Source organism: Sapajus apella, unplaced genomic scaffold (assembly GCF_009761245.1).
Source record: "Sapajus apella isolate SASKATOON/1434 unplaced genomic scaffold, GSC_monkey_1.0 scaffold19, whole genome shotgun sequence".
Taxonomy (NCBI): domain Eukaryota; kingdom Metazoa; phylum Chordata; class Mammalia; order Primates; family Cebidae; genus Sapajus; species Sapajus apella.
The window spans coordinates 499,250-525,310 of record NW_022436959.1 but is presented as its reverse complement, the minus strand read 5'-3'; the positions used below and the strand labels follow the sequence as shown (position 1 = coordinate 525,310).

General features: G+C 37.9%; 1 protein-coding gene across 3 annotated transcripts in view; it reads left to right on the top strand.

Moving 5' to 3' along the window:
* GPR141 (G protein-coupled receptor 141) overlaps positions 1-26,061 on the top strand; it is a 49,772-nt gene that overhangs the window by 9,291 nt on the left and 14,420 nt on the right. Inside the window, exon 1 of one of the 3 annotated variants that reach the window (XM_032286782.1) lies at positions 22,294-23,183. The exons of the other annotated variants lie outside the window; for them this stretch is intronic. The gene's annotated coding sequence lies outside the window, so the exon portion shown is untranslated. Of the gene's footprint in view, positions 1-22,293; positions 23,184-26,061 lie in introns of those variants that run through there. 3 annotated transcript variants of the gene reach the window in all.

The window sequence follows — 26,061 nt, the reverse complement described above, 5'->3', positions numbered from 1 at the left end:
TTAACCTCAACTACTTTAAACATGCTTAGAACACTTACATTAGCCTATAGTTGGGCAAAATCATCTAACACAGAACTATTTTATAATAATGTTATTTTATATATATATATATATATATATAGAGAGAGAGAGAGAGAGAGAGAGAGAGATTGAGAGAGAGAGAGAGAGATTCAATGATATTTCTATAACTCATGCATTCCAGGAGACTATAATTAGTTAGAAGGAAACAATTTATATATGTAAAACTAATGGCAAGATCAGAAGACTTTATGAAAATCTATACTTGTCAAATGCTTTATGATTTATAAAGAGGAGGTAGAAGTAATAATTCTTATTTTGCTGTTTTTCCCCAGATATTTAATTTAGAGAAATTACAAGTTAAGTGTCAAATTGTCTTCACGGGAACAGATCTAAAACAGGCCAATTCAGAGACATTTGCAGAAAAACAGAGTGATTAGATAATCTTTATTAGCATAAATGGATAATCTTTGTTAGCATAAATGGATTGAGTAAATATCATTAACTAAATGACTGAGTGGGTAGCTAGTTTTGTAGCTAGTTTTCTAGAATATGTCCTAATACCATTTAAGTTTATTTTAAAAACTTTAAAGCCTTATAATGCAAATGGCAAAATCAAGGCTCAAGGTCACCTAGCCAGTCAGGAGAGTGAATTCTGACTTCAAGCTCTGAGTGTGTCTCAGCAGCCTCCATGCTCAGGCATGAGTTACAGATGGGAACCCTAAACACTGTGGTAGTTTCGGGAGGAGGGAGGCCAATGAAGGTGGAGAGATCAGAAGGTTGACTCTTCACTGAGTCTTGATGTACAGATGGCATTTAGATAAACACAAAAGAAGTTGGCACTCAGGCACATTAAGGCAGTGATTCTCAAAGGGGGTTTGTGTCAGAATCACCTGAACCACGTATCAGCACCAGTTTCAATGTCTCTCCACAAATTCTAATCCAGTGGTCTGAGATGAAGCTCTGGGAACCAGGGATTTGATCAATCTCTTTAGTGATTATGAAGGCTAATGGTAAGGAGCCTGGTTCTCTCTCATCTTGCACCCTAATCTCGTATAGTAAGTGCCAGTACCAAGGGCACAACTAACAGCTGCTCTGAGGGCTTAAGTTTAAGAGAAGGAGGAATAGATAAGTTTCTAAGGCAACCTGTGTTGCCCCAGTGCCCAGCAGCATGGGATACATACAGTGGGCATATGTCACAGGGGGAAATATGGGCTAGTAATTGTGTTCCTTATTGCCTAGACTTTCTTTATAAAAACAGTGATGATTCTCTCTGCTATTGAGTACTTTAAAGAAAGAAGCACATCTGCCATATTCCAGATGCATGGCCTTGGTCTGCTTCATCAAGCCTCAGCTTCTTGTGTAAGTAGAAGGAAGAGAGTGATATCTAACTGAAATGAAAATTGTGAGGATCAAAAGTCATAATGTGTGAAAAGTGCCTAGGACAGAGTATTATTCAAAATTACTACCTTTCTTCCCTTCTACCACCATTGTGCAGTTTTTAGTTTTTATAACATCTATAAATAAAAACAAACTATCCTATCTCACTATTCCATCAGCCAATGACTTTCAGCCCAAGGCCACTGGGACATGTGTGTAGGGCTTATGACTCATTGTAGGGAGGGAAAACACATGCCACGGGGAATTTTGGGGCCACTCACTAAGAGGGTGTTAGAAACAATCTGTGGAAGGATTTGGGTTTTGGTTGGGTGACTAGGAAATATGGGGATTTGCTACGTATTAGATGCTGTCAGAAAGCAGGGACAACTTTATGATTAGGTAAAGAAATGTCAGTCGCTAATTTTAACCAGGAAAGGAGGTATCTGGTGTTTTATGGGTGGCCCAATGAACTTGTTTTTGTCTATGCTTAGACAAAATTGTACAATAGACTTGTTTTGTACCACTTTATCATGGCCTTAGAGTGATCTTACTTGAGCTGCTCTCCTTTTTTTTTTCTTTCTCATGTCTGAAATAAAACAAAATGAAGGAGCAAAGCTGATATATATTTGAAAGGTGGAGAAGGGTTGAGACATTGAACATTTGTTGAGCACTTTCTGTGTCCTATGTCGAGATAAACTTTGATCCTTCTGAGAATCTCACAAGTATATTATCTACATAAGGTGGGATTTGAAGCCAGATCTAGCTGACTTTTAACCACGGAAACTCCCAGTCTAGTGTGTTGTCACCTTATTGAGCTGCGCTTTGGGCACCATTGGAGCATGAGAATGAATTCCTGCCCATCTGTTGAAATGGACTGCCTTTGACTTTACTTACAATAGAAAATATACTTTGATTTAGAATCAGGTATTGGCAACTTTTTTTTTTAAAGACTCAAATAGTAAATATTTTTGGTGCTGTGGGCCATAAAGTTTCTGTTAGGACTACCCAACTGGCAATGTAGTGAAAGAGTGGCCATAGATCATATGTAAACAAATGGGTGTAATTATGGTTCAATAAAACTTTATTTATAAAATCAGGTGGACTGTGTAATTGGGCCCTTTGGTTATGGTTTGCAAACTTTTATCTAGATAAGCAAGCAAAGATTCCAAATGAACTTGGATTTTTAAAAATGTATTGAACACATTTAAAATTGCTTTGAATCAGTAAATATGTGTAAAGAGTAAATATGTGCAATAAATGTAAAATAAACATGAGCAATATAAATGTTGTGAAGTTTTGTTTATTTCAGGTGTTTATTAATTAATTCATTTTTAAAAACCACTTATTTCCACACATGACAGAGAATCAGTATGGTGCCTCACACCATTTGCTTTTTCTATCTGTATAGTGACAACTAGATTGGATCTCGTGAGGCCAAAGTGCTTATTTAATAGTTTTTCTGTGCTTCAGTCTATCCGGCACCATGCTTGGTCCTGCCTTTTATTATTCCTTAAAGGACAACTCTTGTTTGCTAAAGTGAAGCTCAGAGAGACTGAACAACTGGTCTTCACTCATCCAGATATTGTGGTAGAGCTGGTGCTGAAACCCACACTTTTTCCACTACACCCTATCCCTCAATTTTTACTGATTATTCAATTGATGCTCTGGGGCATAAGAAGGTGTTTAGATCATCTTCCAAATCATCAAACTAAAATGATGTGATCAGATTGAATTTAGTGCAGAGTGTGTTTTGTTACATTTTATTTTGTGAAAAATTGGGATTAGAGACTAAATGTGGAAATTAGAATTCAGTACCATAGTGTGGAGGGCATTGCATTTTGAGCCTCAATGCACAAATTCCCTTTTTATAGATTCCTCTTTCAGTAAAGCACAACATAATAACCCCACCTGAAAACCAAGATCCTCTACCACCACATGTCAGGTTGTCTCCACCGCAGCTTGATGGTAGAAACATGAGGTAAGGCCTCGCATGAGGTCACTCTGAACCTCTCCTACCACATGCTATGCCACTGATCTCAGTCAAAAGGAATTTTTAACTACAATCTCCTATTCTCTAAATGCGGAAACACATAGAAAAATGTATAGGTAACTGGTCCAGGTACATTATGATTTTATGTTTATGGTCAAACATCACACAATGATATTTTTCATGCAAATTAATTAAAACAACCTCCTAGTTATATAATGTATACATTCATTTATACCATATAACCAGCTCCTACATATTTCTGTGGCTAAATGTGGAAGATATTCCAAAAATATCACAAGTATATTACATATGTAAGATGGAATTTGAAGCCAGATCTTCAAATCTTCAAAACTTTAATATTTCCACTGCACAATATTCTCTTTTAGATGAGTCCAACCTATATTTTTCTCCTATCACCAGCTTAGTAAAGTCACTCGCCACAGGATATTGTGTCTGATTAATCTGAGCGTGGATGCTTTATTCTTCCAATCTAGACAGGATTCGCATCCTTAGCTTATGCTGAAAAGCGAACATATACCTCATTGTGCATAGAACTTTGCCATTGTGTAAGGACATTATTATAGTGAATATACCAGTAGGAGTTCCATTTGCAAACTTGGGAACAAGAAACATTACGATTCAAAGAAAAACAAGTCTTCCAATTTCTTCAAATGGAATATAGAAGAAAATGTATTAATATTTTTCCTAAGTCTCATTCTTTCTCCAGTACCTTATTGTTTATTCATTTATGACAATAGTAATAACTATTAATAATAGGAAAAATAAATCATAATAGGAAAATGGTCATCCATATATTTCTCACTTTAATGTGTGAGTGGGTTGAGGAATGGAGGGAGACTTGCTTCATGACCCAAGGAAAGACCTTTGAAAAGCACCTCTAGAGCTCAGCTCAGTTCTGTTCCCCATTCTATTTCTCTTCCTATGCAGACTAGCCAGATATAGAAAATGAAAACATAGGACTCCCAGTAAAATTTGAATTTCAGATAAATGGCAAATCATTTTTTGGTATAACTATGTTCTAATATTTCATGGGATACTTATACAAAACCATCATTTGTTTGCCTGAATTTCAAATTTAACTGCGTATCCTGCATTTTATCTGTCAACCCTACACAAAAATTCTTAAGGCTATGAGTTTTCATGTGGAGAGTTTTTGCGTTCAGCAGAATTGGATTCAATTTTTTGCACAACCACACATAAGCCTTTAGAAAACTTGCTTAACCGGGAGCTAATCATTCATATTGTAGAGCTGTCATGAGGATTAAATGGAGAGAATGCAAATAAATCTCCTAGGTTCAGGCCAGGATTTAGCAGCTGCTCAAGAAACATTAGACAAATGTTTATTTTCTTTTTTCCTCTCAAACTTCTTTCAATTATCTCCTAACTTTTCTGGAAAGAATAAGGAGCATCTCCCTTTTTTCTTTCAACAGGCTGTACTTATTTCTGTTGCAGAAAAATACATGGGCTAGGGCTTGTTTTGTAATAATGATATATAGACATATCAACTTCTTTCTTTTTGGGTTCATGTTTGTCAGACATAACATTTTGATTTTTTTCTTTCAAAACTTTGTAGGTCATCTTATTTGAAACATGTCTAAATAATGGCCTTCTAATCAGTTTTTAGACATAAAGTCTGATTTTAAAAATCTTTTTTTTTTTAACTGTAGAGTTTGGTCCATAAATTATCTATTGATAAAATGTGCATCTACTTCTGCCTTTTAATTTTTGTTTACTATTTGTCTAGATTTTTCTAGGTTTTAGTTTTTCTCCTTTTCTTTCTTTCTCCCTTTTCCCTTTCTTCCTTCCTCCCTTCTCTCCTTTTTTCCTTCCTTCCTCTTCTCCTTTCTTCATTTATTTTTTTCATAATTAAGCTTGTTTCTTTTTCACTTCATTTTTTACCTTTACTAGCTCAGAAGATATACACTCTAGTTTCACTCTTTTAGTTGTGTCAAATACAAATTTCCACATTTATTTAAGAAAAATGAAGGTAAATAATATCTTACTTTCTTCCCAAATAGTACACATATCTCAGAACACATAGACAAAAGATCCCCCCAAAGTCATATAATGTTGTTGCCTAGTATTTTAGTATTGTCTTACATTTTAAACAAATCAATTAGAATTATTGATTCATACACAGTGTGTTTACCCATATATTTACAATATTTTTGAGCAACATTTCTTCCTTTAGTACTTGATTTTCGTTCTTGTATAACTTTCATTCTTTTTCAAATGTATCCTTCCTCTATACCTTCAGTAAGGGTAAACTGGTAGTATTATCATTCAATTTTTGTTTGTATTAAAGGTCTTTATTTTGCTCACATTCTTGAAAGAATAGTCTTCTGCCTTCTTGCTTCCACTGCCAATTTTTTTTTTTTTTTGAGATGGAGTTTTGCTCTTGTTGCCCAGGCTCAAGTGCAATGGTCTGATCTTGGCTCACTGCAACCTACACCGCTCGGGTTCAAGCGATTCTCCTGCCCCAGCCTCCCGAGTACCTGGAATTACAGGCACCCACCACCACACCCAGCTAATTTTTGTATTTTTAGTAGGGATGTTTCACCATGTTAGCCAGGCTGGTGTCAAACTCCTGACCTCAGGCAATCCACCTGTCTCAGCCTCCCAAAGTGCTAGGATTACAGGCATGAGTCACCGCGCCTGGCCCCACTGCCACTTTTAAGAAACCACTTGTCTATGTTGAGGTTTTTTAAAAGTGTTCTCTCTTCTCTAATTGGCTGCCTTTAATATTAGCTTCTTTTTCCCTAGTATTCTGCGATTTCACTATTCTAGGTATGATTTCTTTTTATTAACCTGGCTTAAGAACTTTTGACCTTACTGAATCTGATGATTGATGTTTTTCATCAATTCTGAAAATTTCTTAGCCATTATCTCTCAAAAAAATTGCCTTCACTTTGCTCACTTTATCGTCTATTCTGGAACAAATTTAACCTCCATGTGACTCCCTTTTGGTAACTTTCATTTTTCTTACAGGAACATAGCATAGTTGCTAAGAAACAGAACTGAATCCAAACTCTCTGGATTGAAATGATACCTTTAACTCTTAGTAGGTATATAAATTTGAGCAAGTTTCTTAACTTTCTGTGCCTCAGTTTCCTCAGTTCTAAAATGGAGGAAGAAATAGTATCTACTTCATGGGATTGTTGTGAGGATTGCAAGATGAGACGTGTGTAATGTGCTAAGAAGCTTGTACAGTGTGTGCTTGTTTGCTCTTATTTTCTTTATGTATTGCATTCTCAGCAATTTTTTCATCTCTATTATATGTTTTACCAGTTTTTATTTTCTCTTTCTGGTTCTAATAGTATATTTTTCACTTTAAAAATACAATTTTCCAAAAGTAATTTTTATGCCTATTCATTTTTTTAAATCAATTATTTTTAATATATTATGTTATTTTATATATGTATGTTGGCATGGCCATTTGCTTTTGCCAGTTACCTTCTACCAGATACCGATAAACCTTGGGCCATTTCAAACTAAATTTTCAACATGGGATTTTTGGAGGCCCACTGATAGTATAGATTCCTTTGTCCAAACTCTGACAAAGCTGTCTTATGGTTACAAATTTTTGTGGGGAGAATATATTTTTGCTTTTCCACCCAAAGCTAAAACTAGGACAAATAAGTAGACTGTGTCTTTCTCTGGAGTGGATTTTTTTCCAAGTGTTTCCTTTTCTTAGGTTGTGGCTTTGTGTATTAGTCTAGTCTCATGCTACTATGAAGAAATACCTGAGTGGTTAATTTATAAAGGAAAGAGATTTGCCTTACAGCTCTGCATGGCTGGGGAAGCCTCAGGAGATTTACAATCATGGCAAAAGGTACCTCTTCATAGGGTGGCAGAAGAGAGACTGAGACCCAGTAGGGGAAATACCAGATGCTTATAAAACCATCAGATCTTGTGAGAATTCACTCACTATCACGAGAACAGCATGGGGGAAAGCATCCCCATGATTCAATTACCTCCCACTAGGTCCCACCCATGACACGTGGGGATTATGGGGATTACAGTTCAAGATGCGATTTGAATGGGGACACAGCCAAACCATATCAGCGTGGTTGAGTCCAATCTGATTTTCCACCTTCTGTGGGCCCTGGCTTTCTCCCCAGTGTCCTGTGTATATGAGATAACAAGAAAGATCTAAGTCTCCAGCATTGACAAATAACTTCAAAGCTGCCTTTGCTTTTAGTACTCACTTACTAGCTTACCTTTCTTTATTTATGTGTTATAAAATTATTCTTTTATACTAAAACTTTCTACTTATTTTTAACTCATCCATGAATTTTTAAAAGATGTTAAAAAAATGATTTTTGGTATTTTAAAATTCACTTCCACTGTGAACTGAGGTCAACATTTACTGTAATCTGCCTCAAATTCCACATCAGTGGAATATATTCTCAGTGACAAGCCCAATACTTGTCACTGAGTCACTCTAATAATATTTATTAAATAAATAAGTATATGTATATTTGAATGTAACCTTGGTATTATTTAGATATTTCTCTAAAAACCCAAAGAAAGCTTACTTTGACATTGAAGACAATTAAAATTTGTTAAATTTACAACATTCTACTAAAGTTTTGAACAGAATACAGGCCTCAATCTGAAACTTTAGGAATTTTTACTGACTTCAGAAGGCCAGTCCACAATTCAGGTGTTTGCTCTTTGGGAGAATATTTTTCCATAGAAAACAATATTCTAAATGTTGGTTTAATCACCAGACTAAACAGTAAAGCCTATATCACTGATAAATTATTTATATCATAGCATAAATACATCTAAAGGATGTATTCTCCATTTATAATACTATTTCTATGACCTCAGTAGAGAAAATAAATTCTGGGAACTGTGATACATCAGTTGGATTCTAGCTTGGGCTACTTGTCTGAAGGAAAGTACATCTATCTACAAAACTAGGGTTTTTACATTGGAAATTGCTTGCTGGACTCTTCTCAATATGTTTAGAAAACATACTGAGGGCAAGAAATAAAGTGAATTCTCTGACTTGGTAAACTTGAAGTGACAATGAGATGGGGTCTGAGGGAAAAGATACCAAAGTCTGAAGTTGAAAATTCAAACTTGCAATTAAGAAATTGGTCTTCATCCTGGGAGGCTCATTGAAAATATTTGGAGAGCAGTAAAAAATATAGACCCCTATATTCTATTCCCAGAAGTGAGAACCACGTGTCACTGTTTTGCAAAAACTTCCCAGGCAATTCTATACTGCAGCCAGCATTGATGCATCAATCCAGATCTCATGAGAAAACTGAAACCACTCCAGGTGTTTCAAACAGGAAGGGATCTAATGTAGGGAATCAAAGGCTGCAACCACACTGAAAGGGTTCAGAGAGTAAAGATCAGAAAAAGCTGCTGCTCCTGTTCCAGAAATCAGGAAACATGGGAATCTCTGGAAACTACCACTAAAGAGGGGAGTTGCTTTGCTCCAGTGAGGGTGGTTTAGAAAAAGCCTGAGACCTACTGGCGAACTACAAATCTCCTTTCTCCAGAAGTTCTCCGGCCTGCATGCTGTTTACACACACATGAAAATAATGGCTTCTCTTCAGTCCTACCTGCAGGTATCACAGTGCCCACTCTTATTATTCATGGCATCTAACACTAACCTTGTGGCCAGGGACTCTATGGATGCATAGAAGGGACAAGATGGTGCAAATCTGTCAATAAATTGAGAAATACTTGGAGAGCATTTAAAAAACAGATTGAGAACCACTGCTTTGGGATAGATGAACTTCCAGAATTCAAAGCACCAACGTACTTTGTTGTATTAGTGAATTTTAAACAACAAAATACTTGTAAAAACAATTTATTCAGATTCAAGGAGAAAGCTTGAGGTTTAAAACTCCCAGTGAAGAGAACTTTTTTCAACCTTCCAGATTTCTGTGAATACCAGGAGGAAGTGGGACTATCTCCCCGACCCCCTACCATAGTCCTTTCCACTCTTCTGGCAGTGATAAATAATTCACAAATCAATGACAAAAAAAAAAAAAATTAAGAGGATTCTAGCCAAGCAAAGGTCACTCTTGGTAGAGGCTCAGCTGAACCTAGTATTCAGATGGAGAAGTTTAATGATGTGTGTCATGAAAATGTGACTATACAAAAGGAAAATGTGTTGATACCAAAGTTCACATCCTTTGTTCTCTACACCATTGCCTCTCTATATGCAAGTGACAGTGTGAATTTTGTAGGACATTGTTTCACATAGATTTTCTTTTCATATAAATCATAATGATTGACCAGAGACCCTTGCAAAGAGCCTAGACGTGGACAAAGGAAAGTAAGAGCTGCCCCTTCTTATGTCGGTGGCTCTCCCTCGTCTCCCTGCTGGGAGCAACCACCCACCCACTTGCGTGTCTTCTTCTCTTTCACTCTCACTGCCTCTTCCTCTTTCCCTTTCCCGCCAGTGCTTCCCTGACTCTCTTCTCCTTCCCTTTACCTCCTTCTTATTAAAAAGTGTCTGGTGGTGGAGCCAGACAGAGCTGTGGTCAGAACCTTGTGGGATTCCTCAGGGGCAGGGTAACCTCAGGTACTGTGCCCATGAGAAAAATGTCACCCTAGGGGCAGCCAGCTGTATTCTGAACTCCCAGAACTTCTACATAATAATAGAATGTTTACTGCTTGCCAAGACAATTCTACGTGTTTTTAAATGTAGTGCTGAGAACGGTGATTCGCACATAGTTTGTATCTTACTAGGTGGATACAATTATTATCATTATCCCATTTTATCGATGTAGGCTTAGAGAAGTCAAATAACTTGCTCAATTTCAGATAGCTAATATTCAAATTAAACGGTATCTATGCCACTGTACTCTGAGTTTCCCTGATTATAACATTTTTATGACTCTAGCTGGAGCATTATAATTTATGAAGGTGATTGATGAGCTACAGTGTCCAAATATTCTGGCCCTCTGAGGAAGGTACTGAAAACTGTACTATTTTTATCACTCTCATCAACAATAAGCATTTATCAAATGTAATCTCTGTGCCAAGTCTTATGATGTGTTTTATATACGGTAGATTATTCGCGTGCTTGTAAAACACTTAGCACAAAAATTTAAGAGACAGGTAACATTATGATCATCCCAATTTACAGATAAGGAAAATTAAATTATGGAGGAGATATTAAGTAAATTGCCCAAGATGGCCCAGCTAGTAAATAATAAAGGCAAGATTTTAGAACCAACACTTATACTCATATATGTCACTGGAAACCTTAGTTACTTGCTTGAATAGAAAGGATGACAGGACACAGAAAAAGATGGAGGTTGGGAGCAAAGAGAGAACATAGGAATATTCAGTTGACAAGGAAATACCAGCTAGAGAGGAAAAACAATTATATTGCAATGCTACAACAGGGTTTGTCTAGGGAGGCAGATTTCTCCACAGCATAATCAAGGACTTTCCAGCAATTATTTTTAACAACACCACAGGCTGCCTCTCAAAACAGAGTGTGAAAATTTTGGCCTTGGAAATTTTCAGATGCTAAATAAATTTCCTAAATTGAAGAGAGCATTGGAGTGTATATGATCTCTAAGCTAACGTGTGACCTCTTAGATGTTTTGGATGTAGAAATTAGCTTGTTGAAATCATCACAGCAGCCCAACAGGTGTATGTAATGGTAAAATTTTATAAGTGGCCATACTGAAGCATGATGAGGTCAAGTGGTTGAACCCAGGTAAATGACTAATCATCTAGTCATTGAACTGAGCTCTGAATCTAGTCTCTGGTTTTGCCAGCATTTCTTTCAAAGTGTCTCCTAACAAATTGCTGGAAAAAAAAAAAAAAAACAAAGCTGGCCACAAGCAGCCTGCATTTGAATTAAGCAGAGAGTTGTTCTTGAATTTATTTTTGTACTAGGAAGACACATTTCTTCCTGCATGCTTTAGTAGAAATATTGGAATGGTGGTGGCCAAATATGGTGCCATGTTCAGAGAGTGGTGAAAGCTAATGCTGACTTTATAAGACCTGGAAAAAATGAGTACTTATCCTGTCTGAGAGCAATAATATCATACTATGCATACAGCAAAGTCAGAGGTTCCCTCTGGGAAGGGGCAGATAACTCCAGGAAACTCAAGAGGGAAATCAGTGTGGCATTTGTAGGGTACTGACCTCATACAGATAGGGTCCTTCTCTTGCATAACTATTAGCTTCATTGTGTAAGAGTCACCTAGGGTGTAGAAGAGCAATAAGGTATCAAAGCTTAAATGTTTTCCTTAAAGTACGTATTTAAATAAGTCATCAGAGTGGCTACCATTTTTGCATTTCATAGATTACAATGCATGTTCAGGTTTGACATCTCACTCAAGCCTTCTCAACATTTTACATTCAAAGGAAACTATGAATACAGAGGTTTGTGAAGGTTTTTTTTATATGTAATATTTCATTTATGTTCTAAATAACCCTGAGATGGAGGTATTATTAAACTACATATTTAATGAAGTCAAGAAAAATTATATATAGATCCAGAAGCTACAGCATCTATTTTAAGTACATCTAAAACTGTTGTTTTGTTTCTGTCATTAGACAACTAAGAAATATAGGACAATTTTACATGGTGAAGATATATTAGAACATATGAAAATAATGTTATTACTATTGCAGAAAAATGGGAAATTGTTGTATACAGAAAGAAATAAAAATTATTCATCATCCACCTGCCCAAAACAACGATGCTTAAATATTTGGTACAGTTACTTTCAGTAAATAAGTATATTTAGATTATATAGTAAAGATTATAATGTGTATACAGGGTTTTCTCCTTTATCACAGAAATTTTCTGTGTTATTTGATATTCTTAGTAAGAATCATGTTAATGACATGGTAGATCATATGAGTTAATGACATGGTGGATCATTATTTGATATTCTTAGTAAGCATCATGTTAATGACATGGTAGATCATATGAGTGGAGCATAATTTACTTGTTAACAAATCTCTGCATATAGTATATGTATTTTGTACCTATTGCTGGTATTGCTCTTCATAATTCCTAGAAGAGGGATTACTACTCTGAAGAGCATAATTGCTATTAGTGGTCTTGCCACACATGGCCAAACTGAAGATTGTCACAATATTTTAATTCACTAATTTTATAGATTGAAAAATATTGTTTTAATTTTCACTTTGCATGATGGCTTTACCTTGTCCACGCAACCTATTAAAGGCAGGGATAAAAGAAATCTCTGTAAAAGACAGCTTAACTGGATGATTCCCTCCAAGGGCAAAGTAACTTCCAATGGGCCAAGAAAAGTATTCAAGGGTGAGGGAGGCTTGGGTGTTGCATTCAAGAGCTGGGAGCACAGCAGCAGGGACTAAAGGATGTCTGTTGTTTGTGAACTTGCCTCTCTTTCTTCCACTTTGAGTATTTTTCATTACATGAACAGTTGCTGAATGTCTGCCATGTTCCCTGCATGCCCGCACTAAGCCTTATCTTACAGCATGGATTCTGTGTTCATGAAGCTCTCTCTGCAAAGAATAAAATAAGAGTGGATTCCAAGCAGAGAAACTGAGAGTGCATGGTGACCTGGAGGAGGCCCCACAGGCAACATTTCATTTTGAGGCATTGAGTTTAGTCATACTTTACTCTTCATAATAGAAAATGAAAGTATAACTATCTTTCATTATTGTTTGGATTTTTTTTTATTTAATTTTTCTTGCCCTTACTCTTTTGTTCTTAGATTACTAATTTAAAAATTTTATTATAGAAAATTTGAAATCTGTAGCACAGTAGAGAGCAATAAACCCATGTACCCATTACTCAGCTACACTCAGCTACATAGACTCCATGCAAGGTTGCTCTGAGTGATTTATTCCATCTCCCCTCCACCCTGCAGCTACCTCATTTTGAAGAAAATCCCAGAAATCTCAGATGTAGTATCATTTATCCATAAATTATTTTGGTATGTATCTCTAAAAGATGACTTTTTTGAAAAACCCATTATCTTGCCCCAAATAATTCTTTAAAATTGCCAAGTAGCCAATCACTCTTCAAATTTTCCTGATTGCCTCACGTTTTTTCAGTTGATTTATTGAATTGGGGTCCACACAAGATCCGTATCTTGCATTTGTTGATTTGTTCTCATACTTACTTTAATCAGTACAAATAAATGATACTTTTAGTGGGAAAAGGTATTCAAATAAATGCTCAGTCTGGAACACTTATTGCTACTCTGATGGCTATTATTTCTGGACTGAGCTAGAAAGTAATAGGAGGGTATTTTTGTTTTACATACAGAATTTTAATTGCTATTTACTTATTTATGTAACAGAATGTTTTTTCTCTCCTGAGTATCAGAGTTCTATATGTGCTTAGTTAAATACTCAGTTTGATTATTGTAACTAATAGTGTTTTAAGTTATCCTGGATGGGAATGGGGATGGCTTACCATGTGACCTGGCTTTTAAAATCTTCCAATCTTCCTTTATACTTTGCAACATCAATGAATCAGAAAGAAAATAAAACAAAACAAGGGGAGTGACTGACATTACTTAAAGCAAAATCACAGACTAACAGAGCAACAGGGGTCTACTGAAATCATTCTAGTTGATCTCTTCATTTTGTAGAGAGATGCACTAAGGCTGGAAAGGTAACTTGCTCAAGAAGATCTAAATCAATGGCTCTCAACATTTAATATGGCGAGAAATCACCTGGAAGACTTCTTAAAACCCAGTTGCTGAGCCTCATCCCAGAGACACTGATTCAATAGGTCTGGGTGGGGCCCTGGGGATGCTGATGCTGCCAATCAGATTCCCACCTGTGATTTAGTGGCACTAATCCATTTACATGTTGCCTAATAAACAGCCAGTGGGAGCATCTTCTTGGCTACAGCCCTGCTGAAGTACAGATGAACTCACTTTGAGCTACATGGGGTAAGTGCTGGAAAAATCAAGTCCTGGGGCAGGAGCAGGTGAATTGTGGGTTGACCAGCTGGCTCCCTACCTGATGTGACAGATAGAGAAGACTGAAATGCCTCACCAAATCTACCGGGGGTCGTCAATTTTTCATCATAGGTTCATTCCTTTGGGATAACTCCTCATTTTAAAAATCAAGTCCTTAAGAGAGATTCTGCCTCTTCAGACAAATATAAGCCATTGATCTCAATGTAAGCTTGTTGCAAACACCGCCAGGTATCTTTATGTGAATCCCCTAACTGGAGGCAACCTTTCTCTGAAATCCCACAATCTCTGTCTGTATCCCTCTCTTGTCCCTGAGTACTTCCTACTGGATCTGTTTAGACATTCTTGAACAGGCAGTGATCTAGCTACCTAGGTTATCTCAGAGATGCAAGTGTTAAACTCCAGACAAAAGAGTACACTTGAAAAGAGAAGAGAGGCTCGAATAATGGCTTCCAGGTTTAATTTGTTGCAGCCAGAAGTGTCAAAGGTTTAGAAAACTCAGTCTTCTCTTTATGGTAAAAATAGATGACAGATATCTCAAAGTCAGGGGAGACACATTCTTTCATAATAATTCAGGAATCTAAGTCCAAGAAGTACCTTAAGGATTTTAAAGTTGCTAGAAGCTTTGTAACTTTCCCAGGAGATCTGAGTTTCTCATCTCTTTCTTAACAGGAAAATCTGAAAATCCAAAAGGCAGATCCCAAGGAGACAGAACCTGCCCTAGAGACAAGTCCCAAGGGGGAGAGGGAGTGGGGGTATCACCAGGGTACTGAGGGACTGGCTGGCCTTTGATACACAGCAAGACAGCAGTAATCAGATTCCCACCTGTGTTCCCCTTAATAACAGTGATGTAGTCACCTCCGTATGTCCTGGGCTTACCTCAGTCAGTGGCATATATATATTGGGAGAAGGATCCAAGGATTAAGGGACTCAGAGTGTGGATGTCTGAGGGCTGGGTGGGTCAAGTAGTAAAGAGGATGAAAGAAACAAAGACAAGGAGGCTAATAAAGTGATCAATTTTGCCTACTTACTATTGCTTTTGTTTGGACCATTGATGTTAGACTGCCATTTACTCCTTACACCACCTGCCTCTGTTTCTCCAGGTATACCTCAGGTCAGAAGCACCAGGTCATGAATCAAAGGCCTTTTGTTTTTAAGCAAACCTGATACCTGAAAGATGGAAGACTGTTTGCACCTCTGGTGGCAATGCATGAGCAGAAGGGAACAATAATTTTAAAAACAAGATAAATAAGGTGCCTCTGAAGAACATTGTATTTAGTTAGCTATTGCCAGCAAAATCCCACCTAATGAGCTTATCCCAAGACTCAATAACACAAAAGAGCCATCATTTATCCTTAGGGACCTGTGATTGGCCAAGGGTCAGCTAGTTGGTCTAGGCTGCGTTCGGTGGCTCTGCAGAGCTCAGTTGGGCCTGCTTCCATGTTTGGTGTCTGTTGACTCTAGTTGGATTGTCCTGGATGGTTTCACTTTGCTCCATGTGTCTTCATCTTCCTCCTAAAACCAGGGACTAGCCCAGCATGTTTTTCTCATGGTAATGATAGAGGCACAGGGGAATGTGTGGAAACACTGTCTCTTCAGGCCAGAGCCTGAAACTAGCACATTGTGACTTCCACTTTGTTCTATGGGCCAAAGCAAGTCACCTGGCCAAACACAGGATCAAGGGGGCCAGAAATACATTCTGCACCTACAGTGGGAGAAACTGCAAAGTTATATGTCAGGGAATGTGCATATAGGCAGTGCATGAAGAATTGGGCAAATGGTGTCCCTAACACAAATATGTACCATGTGTCATCAGTTAAGTTAAATATATGTAAGAAAATTTAGATAAAATACCATTAGGTCCTGATGCTAATTTTTTATTGTTATTTTTTATTTTCTTAGACATATCACTATGTTACCCAGTCTGGTCTCAATCACCTGGGCTCAAGCAGTCCTACCTTGGCCTCTCAAAGTGCTGCAATTATAGATGTGAGCCACTGTGCCTGACCTGATGTTAATTTATAATGTTTTACTATAAATAAATTGTTAAAATACTTTAGTCAACGTATCCAAATCTGATAGGCACTGTTCAGAATTCTTTTGCTCTTCTGCTGTATAGATTCTTTTTATTCTTTTCTGTGTTTCTCATGCTTCCAAAGCGGTACTTGCCTGCCCTGAATGCTATTACTCAATTAAAATTCTCAGGCCCTATATCTGCAATTGTTCTGTCACTTTAAATATACCCTGTCTTTAAAATTGCTGTGAAAGAGCCTCCAGTTCATTCTGCAAAATACCCATCAGTTGTATGTTTAAGTGATTGAGACATTATTTCTTTCCTCAAATATTCTGTGTAATTTTAGTTGCCACATATTCAGAATCTTCTAATGGAAGAATCGACACTAAATCCTTTACATCTTTTTGGCATCTCCTTTAACCCTTACAACAATACTACAGAATTGATTGTGTAATCCCCATTATATAAACAAAACTGAGATCAGGAAGATTAAACACATTTCTTAAGAATAAAATGGCAATAACATCAGAATTTATACAGTTTGGTTTGGGTCTGAAGCCAATGGTTTTTCTACTATTTTCCTCTTATCTTTTTTTTTTTTTTAATCTCTCCTCTTTGTACCATGTACTTGAGATTTTAGATTTTTCTCTGAGATTCAGTGAAGACTGTTTGGCTGGCAAGTGTTAGTACCATCTCTTTTTATTCTCTTGAGGGCCTGTGAGTATGGCAAAGCATGTGTTACTATTATCCTGTACAAGACTGCAGGGACTAGTACTTTGAAGTAGAGAGATTTACAGGGACTGGGCTGCAGATTCAATATATTTTTCTCCTCTGTTATTTAAATTACTATGTTTAATCATGGTAATTGAAGGTGTGGTAGTCTACAATTTTGCTACCAGAACTAGTCACTGAACTTGAACTCCAAAGGATTATATTTCTTTATACAGTTCTGGAAGAGTTTGCGGAAAATAATAGCATGGGTGTTCTTCACATTCCAATAGCATAAAAATAAGATGGCAGCGGATAGTTACTATTCAGTTGTAAAACCCACCAGGTTCTAGAGAATTGGGTTTGCAAAAGGATTTTTGAATAACTTGGGACTCTTGTTACTAGTGGATGGCTACCTAACTTCTTGGACAATTTAAGTTAAAGAATAGCCCAGAAAGAAGTCAAACTAATTTTGTATCTAAATAACTTGAAGAAAGCAAATTGAAATTTATTCCCTTCCGTTGACCCCACTTTCCAATGAAAATGTTTTACTATAAAGATATGGTCCAAAAAATTATGTTTATTTTTCTTCATGCTGTTTTCATATGCCCTTCGTGTAGCAAGCACTGTTATGCCATGGCAATTACTCTGAGGTGGGGAAACAGGAAATAAGCTGTTGTGTTCTTTGCAATGGCTTCCCATTCATCTGTGTCTCAACCATTGGGAGTTTCACAGAACCCAATGAGTCCTGATTTGGGTTAGTTTTATCTTCATGAAAAGTTAGAAAATGGCATTTCTTTTCTGGGTATTATTTGTCTTTATCCTTAACTCTGCAAACATGTTACAACAAGAAGTGTTGGCTATTGATATATGTTAGTGGTTTTAAAGTTTTTTATTTATTATTTATATTATTTTATTGTTTTGGGGAGACACGATCTCACTCTATTGCCAGGCTGGAGTGCAGTGGCACGATCATAGCACACTGCAGCCTTGAGCTCCTTAGGATCAAGAACTTCTCCTGCCTCAGCCTCCTAAGTATCTGGGACTAAAGGTGTGAGCCACCACACGTGTCTAATTCTTGTTTAAAATTTATTTCTGTAGAGACAGGATCTCACTATGGTGCTCAGTCCAGTCTGGAACTGCTGGCCTTTGGCAATCCTCCCACCTCAGCCTCCCAAAGTGCTGGGATTGCAGATGTGAGCCACTATGCCCAGTCTATTTTAGTGTTTTTTTCTCCTTTAAGAAAAAAATCCCCTTAGACAGACGAGGAGGAAAAGTAAAGGAAATAAGTGATATTTATGGAGTGATTATCCAGCGTCCAGTCTTATGCTGGGTGCTTATATAGTTTATTGCAATGTTAATCCCATATTAGAGATGAAGAAACAATCACATTTTGATGTGCATAGATCTCTAATTTAGCTTTTTTGTTGGCAGGCTTTGATTGGTTCAAAATTTAATAGGGCATTTTGTTTGTTTCCTTTCATATTAAAACACAATTCTTCTACCAGATCCCTAAAAATCTGTGGCCAGCAGGTATTAGCATGGAGATGAATATTAGTTTAAATATTGATTTCTGTTATGTTAATAAAATGGTGACGGCATTTGTAGGCCTCCAATGCACACATTTCATTACCTAAAACAAGAGAATTTGCCTCTGGCCACCCTTCCTGGAACGAGTCCTGAAATTCATTATGATTAAACCATCTTCGGTCTTACGTGCAGCCTGAACTAGTAATTGTGATTAGGGGTGAGGGAGGGGTGAAATGTACTGCTCTGTTTAACATAGCCCAAGTCAAGAATCCCATCCTTGGAGTTGAGACAGAGTCAACTTTTCAAAACGACATTGATCTTGAAATGGAAGTGGCAGACTTTGAGGAAGGTAGGTAGATATGGGAGTCTGGGAGCCAGGCAAAACCAACTGTCCACAATATCATTCATTCTTTCAAAGACGCATCTAGAGAGCACTCTTGCTAAGAACGGTTGGGGAAACTGACAAGAATTAGACATAGTTCCCATCCTGGCTGCCTATAACTTATTATGGAGAAGGAGGGGGCTAAATTAATAACTGTAATCAAAACTTGAAATGCTGTGACATAAAGGTGGCAACTACCTATTACAGGGAGAAGGAGAATTACTTTTGGGTAGAAATAATGGAAAATTTTTAAAGGAGGTGAAAGATTTCTTAGAGGTAGAAGGGGTACTTAGGAATTTTTTTGGCTGTGCGTGATATGATGCTGAGAGAAACTGGGACACAGGGAGAGTAAGACTTGTTAGCGCACAGGATAGACAGAAGGATGAGAAGAAGACGTAATGTGCAGGGCTTTAGCAGAAGATATAGCGCTCCAAAGAACGAAAATTACCCAATTTCACTGTTTTATTTGGGATCAGCTTTTCCAATAAGGGTGGTCAAAAAATCAGAAGTATGTGGACAAAAGTATCATTTCTTGTTGGCTGAAACGGTAACTTCTATATTCTTTGGTGAGTTAGCTGTTCAGAAAACCAGCGTATTGCAAAGTATATTTTCTGTCAGTTTATATGATTCCGTCTTAAGAATTTCTATCTCTGAATAAAGTGTCAACTATACTTGTTTCTTTATATCTCTTTTGCTCTCAAAGAAGACACAAAGTACCTGAGCTTTCAACTCAAGTTCCTTGTTTCCAAATATTAAGGGGAGGGTTTTTCTTTACAGACTGGATTTGGATAAAGTGCCTGCCATGGGGCTGAGGGTGTTGTGAGCATTTTTAGGACTCAGCTCCATGTAACTTTCCAAGGAAGCTAGGTGAGAGGTTCTCTATCTAAGAGCCTCAAATTTCCGTGATGGATCTGATCAAAAGATGATAAACCCATGTCCAAACCATGGGTGCATCTGACGATGGATAGGCCTTGCTAATTATGTGTGTCTTCTACTAAGGTGAAAATTTGCTTCACATCCTAAACAACTAATAGACACTATGAGGGAATGAGGTTCAGAAAACATGCATGAAGCCTTGCTAGAAGTCAACGAAAAGCTGTTTTCAAATCTACGAAAAGGAAAGCTAAGCTTCTTTCTTCTACATTTAAAGTAGGTGATCTAAAAGTGAACCAATGAAAGAGAACTGGAAGTATATTTCTTACTGAAATCTCCCTTCCCCACAAAGGTTAAGAGGATTGAGGACAGCTCTGAGAAAGAAGGACTAGACAGTCAAAGCCTATATGAAGGTTGTGTATTTGCTGATTGATGTGTTTCAGACCATCATGGAAAAGACTACCGTATTCATTAACAAACATTTCAACATGAATGCCTGTCTCTTGTGGCTCATGCTGCTCCATCTCTCACATTTTCTGCCCCCTCTTTCTTTCCCTCACCCCCTCTCTGCATGCCAAATCCTTTCTACTTTTAAGTGTCACTTCAAAAGTAGCTTCCTGCATGAAGCCTTTCCAGATTCCTTCTTCTCCCCGTTTCGTTTGGCTCCTTCTCTCACCACAATGCCCTGATGCACTATCTTATTTTACCTTCATGAATTTCTACAACATGGATCTGTCTCCTTCACTAAATTGCAAGCTACTTGAGGGAAGGACCACTCTTCTTTTACTCTGTGTCCCTCCTTGATTACTGAAAAATCTTTATACATCACTTGGGCAAAAACATGTATCTTAAATATGATTGTTTATATTTCTCATAAATATAATTGTTAAGTAGAATTGTGTGATAAAAGTACCAGGAAATGGATGCCCAGGTCTCATAGCATTACAAAGTATTCCTTCTTCTCTCTGGGTTGAAATAAGTCAATTATATTGAAAGTTAGAATTGTTATAAAGTTTATAACTAGTAAGGGTGATTAGAAGCCCTAAATCCAGCAAATGTTCAGCAAAGTATTTAGTGTTTACTAGGTACCTAGTATCATGCTAGTGATGAACTGAATAGTCCCTCTCACCACCCTCATGGAGACTATAGTCTAGTGAGGAAAGTGGTCAATTCATATGCAAATTGACAAGTAGATTTTCAGTTAGACATTGCATAAGTGCTATAAAGAAATTAAACAATTCCAGTGCTTTGGGAGGATGATGTGAGAGGATCACTTGAGGCCAGGTGTTCAAGGCCACCTGGGCAACATAGCAAGACCCCATCTGTACAAAAAATACAAAAATTAGCAAGCACGGTAGCATGTGCCTGTAGCCCTAGCTACTCTTGGTACTTGACAGGCTATGACAGGAGGATTGCTTGATCCCAGGAGTTTGAGGCTGCATTGAGCTATGACTGAACCACTCCATTCCAGCTTGGGCAAAAAATGAGACTGTCTCAAAGGAAGGAAGGAAGGAAGAAAGGAAGGAAAGATTCATTCAAGAAAAAATGTTTAGAGAAAATGTGGGTTAGAAGGTCATTTCTGCTGGCTTTCACAAAAGTCCCTTTCTGTGAAAAAAGAAAAAATCATTGATAGGCATTTGGGTTGGTTCCAAGTCTTTTTTATTGTGAACTGTGCCACAATAAACATATGTGTGCATGTGTGTTTATAATAGAATGATTTATAATCCTTTGGTTATATACCTAGTAACGGGATTGCTGGGTCAAATGGAATTTCTGTTTCTAGATCTTGAGGAATCACCACACTGTCTTCCACAATGGTTGTACTAATTTACACTCCCACCAACAGTGTAAAAGTGTTCCTATTTCTCCACATCCTCTCCAGTATCTGTTGTCTCCTGATTTTTTATTGATCACCATTATATGCAGCCATTAAAAAGGATGAGTTTATGTCCTTTGCAGGGACATGGATTATCCTAGAGTTATTTATAACATCAATAGGTTAGAAACATAACATCATTGAAAAGCTGGTCAAATCACTTTGGAGGCATCCACTTAATGAGAGTGCACGGAAATGGGTCGGGCACAGGGGATGGCATCTGCAATCCCAGCTACTCGGGAGGTTGTGGCAGGAAGATGACTTGAGGCCAGGAGATTGAGACCAGCCTCAACACTATAGTGAGGTTCCCTCTCTTAAAAAAAAAATGGCCAGGCGCAGTGGCTCACGCCTGTAATCTCAGCACTTTGGGAGGCCAAGGCAGGCGGATAACTTGAGGTCAGGAATTCGAGACCAGCCCCGCCAACGTGGTGAAACTCCATCTCTACTAAAAATACAAAAATTAGCCAGGCATGGTGGCAGGTGCCTGTAATCCCAGCTACTTGGGAAGCCAAGGCAGGAGAATTGCTTGAACCTGGGAGGCAGAGGTTGCAGTGAGCCAAGATCGTACCACTGCACTCCAGCCTGGCGCCTGGTGGCAGAACAAGACTCTGTCTAAAAAAAAAAAAAAAAAAAAAAAAAATCTCGGAACACAGTCCCCCAGATTTGACATTTTCTGAGAATAAAGCACAGTCCCTGGCCAATGAAAGATTTCTTTGAAGCAAAATTTCCCGCAAGGAGAAGGACATTCACAAAGATCAGAATTCAAAGCGTATTTTACTGTCTGCAGACCTATGGATCTGTGCAAAGCTCTCTCTAGGAATGGAAAGAACTCACTGACAGTTCTTTATTTTGAAGAATGTGGGTGGCAGCAGGGGTGCCCTGGGTGCCTTGCAGAGCAATGTGGCTCATTCTATACAGACACAAAGCCTCTGAGCTTCAGCTCCCACTTCCCTTGTAGGTAACCAGAACTTGCATCCTCACCTGCTAGAGAGTCAGCAGCAATGGTGAATTCCTCAAGTGAGGAGAGAAGAGATAGCTCGAATCCAAACGCCTGCTCTTTGGTTGAAACTGATGTCTCTGATGAGTGACGTTGCAGATTTAAATTTACTTGAAACTGTCTAAAAAATGTGTTTTGTTATTTTTTTACTGTTAAAGAAAACATAGAAAACCAGAGGGATGCCTTTCAAACTTCAGAAATAGGATGTACAGAGGAAGAGGACTCTGAGAGTTTGAATATGAACAAAGCAGGGGGCAATTTTTATGTTTCTCAGGCATATAATCCTCTCCAATGGACTTCTTTAGAGTTGATATTTCTTTTTTGTTGTTTCTCACACTGCTTCAGATATTTTCAGATAGACTCTTTGTTTTTTGTTTTTTAGATATACTGAGTTGGTCCTTAATATGGGAGCTGCCATCTCTGAGTTTTTTCTCAGTATATTTTGAATGAACTGCTGCTTGAGTTTCCCTGAGCGAGTAATTAAAGAGACTGTTCCTGTTTGTTTTCTGCAAACACAACAAACTATAATTCCTTATAAGCAGAGCTCAAAGGCAGGGAAACCATTTGTCTGCTGACAACCTTTTCTCAGAACAACCTGTGCTGCCCGTTCTAGCTGGGGCTGGACATCCATCCTGGCTCCCAACTGGTACCCTTGAGGTGAGGCCTGTGGGGCTGGGCTTAAAGCATAGTTCTGTTGATTAGAAGCTGCCTTTTGTCTCTCTGGGCCTGTGGAGTCCGCCTGTAGCCGTGCTGTGTCATAGGAATAGTCCTGGACTAAGACATAGGACCTTGAATTTAGCCAGTGATGAGCCCTGCTAGCTTTCAAAGGTCCCTGTGAGGGCCTTGGTGTCTTCCTCAGTTTAATGAATGCACTGGATGCTGTAATCTCTAGGTTTTACTCTGACACTAAGAATTTGTGATTTTGTCTTCGGATTACTGGTCCAAGAGCTCCTCCTGTCCTAGAGATGGAGATATCATGGCAACTCTCATGGATCTTTCCTTCTTTGAAGCAGGGGTGAATATAGAGAATGACAAAGAAAAAGTAAGACCGCAGTGATCTGTGCTATGAACAACACGGCTTGGGTAGGGCTAGTTCCTTCTACTGAATGGTCAAGAAGATGAATCTGCAGTCCCATCTGTTCAAAGTACAGCAGAAAGAAGTGACGCCAGGGATGGAGTGGGGAGCAAGGAGGAATGAGCAGCCACATCAGAGGGATCAGGCCTGTGATCTTGAGCAGAGTGAGGCACCCAGGGCTCCTGGTTCCTGGCACAACATCCACCGACCCCTCTAATCAGGAGAGCTTCCTGCTCTGCCCCTGACATGAATGAATGAAGGTAGTCATCAGCAGCATTGATTCTCTGTTAAGATTTCTCCTGCTCCTCCCTCATCACCAAGGCTCAGTTCAGACACAATTTCTTTCTCTCATTTTTTGCACAATGGCTTTACTGAGATAAATTCACCAACCATAAAAGTCATTTTTTTTCAAGGATGACTTTACGGTTAGTGAATCACAATTCAGTGGTTTTAAGTATAGTCACAGAGTGATAGGCAAAATTTCTCCATTTTGTAGGAGGAAGAAGGAACAAATGATAATTTGTATGATTTCAGATATCTGCACTTTTCATTCTTTTATTTTAAAATGTGACTATTAACCTGTTGGTTTTCTGTTTATTTTTCCTTCCTGCCTCTGATTGCTACTATTATTGTGCTCCATTTTTCCTTCTCATAATTTGTAAGCCATATATGGAACTTTTGTTCACTAATTGATTGCTCTTAAATTTTTATCAGTAATTTATACTCTTTTTTTTTTGTTTCTCTACATTAAAAAGTACCATTAACCTCCTCACCACCAGAAAAAAAAATAAATTAAAAAAACCCTAAAATCTTCACATACAAGTTCTCTCTTTTATTTCCCTCACTCCCACCATGTGGAAACCAATGGGCATTTTAATTTTGTGTTGTCATTAGCATATTAGATTTAAAATGTGTTTAACTGCATTTTGGCTTGCTACTACATTCTTGGTGTTCTGTATTTTACTCTTTTAGGCTCCTTTTTCATTTTGGTAGAATATACATTAATAATTCAGAGATGGTCAGAGAGGGGTCAAGTTTCTGAATGTTTGTGTCTGAGAAAATGCCTTTCTTCTTCTCTCTCTTGAATGCTAGTTTGGTTGGAAGCAGAATTCTAAATACAAAATAATCTTTCAAAACCATTCAGATGTTTTTAGAGCATTCAAGATGTCAAAAGTCTGATGTCAATTTGTTTGTGATTCCTTTAGAGATCATCTGGTGCCTTTTTTCCCTCTGTGATAACTTTTAGGATGTCTGGTTTCATTCATTTAACAATTGTTCAATGAGAAGTTATCATTTCCAGGACTCTATTCCAGATGCTGGAGGTAAAAATGTAAGGCGGAATTCCTATGACCTCCAGTTGCTTGCCTTGTAGTGGAGGGAACAAGAAGGTAAATAAACAAGCACAGCACATGGTCTGTCATGGACGTAGGTTATGGAGAGCCATGGCATTGGCAATGGGGAGTGGCTGAGAGTCAACGTTTTAGATACGAAGACAGGAAAGGAATCACTGAAGTGACCTGTGGCCAGAGACATGAAGGAGTTGTGGGAACAAGTGGTGCAGATATCAGAGGAAAGAATTTCATGTGCAAAGGCCCTAAGATGGGGGCATGGCAGAGATGTTTGAGGAAAAGCAAGGAGTCAAGATGTTTAGTTGGCGAATATCAATGATGGGGAAAACTGCAGGAGGTAAGATCAAAACGCAGAGCGGGGAGGAGGGCTTACACCCCATAAGGCCTTCCAGACCATTTCCAAATCTTGATTTGACTCTGAGGAGGGTGAGAAGCCATTGGAGGACTGGGATAAGAAGAATGACATCTTGTAATGTACATTCTGAAAGGTTACTCTAGTTGCTGAGTTGGGAATAGGGGAGACAGGAATAAAAGACAGGAGAATTTGTGGGCTTGTTGTAATAATCTCACTGCGAGATAATGTGGCTGAATTCCAGTTGTAGCAATGTAGGCAATGAAGAGTCGACCAACTCTATGTTTATTTTATGTAAATTTCATAATTTTTAAATTTAGAAATACTTTTACACAAAACATTCACAATGTTATAAGGGTGACATAAAGTGCTCCAATATAACCTTCACCCAGATTCCCAGATTGTAATCTTTTCCACATTGGCTTTTCTCTTTTTGTAGATACATACTGTAATTTTTTAGGATCTATTTGAGAACAAATTGAAAGCATGCTACCTTTAGCCATATAGTATGCAGTGTATATTTTATAAGAACACATACAACCACTACCATGGTCAAAATCAACCACATACAATG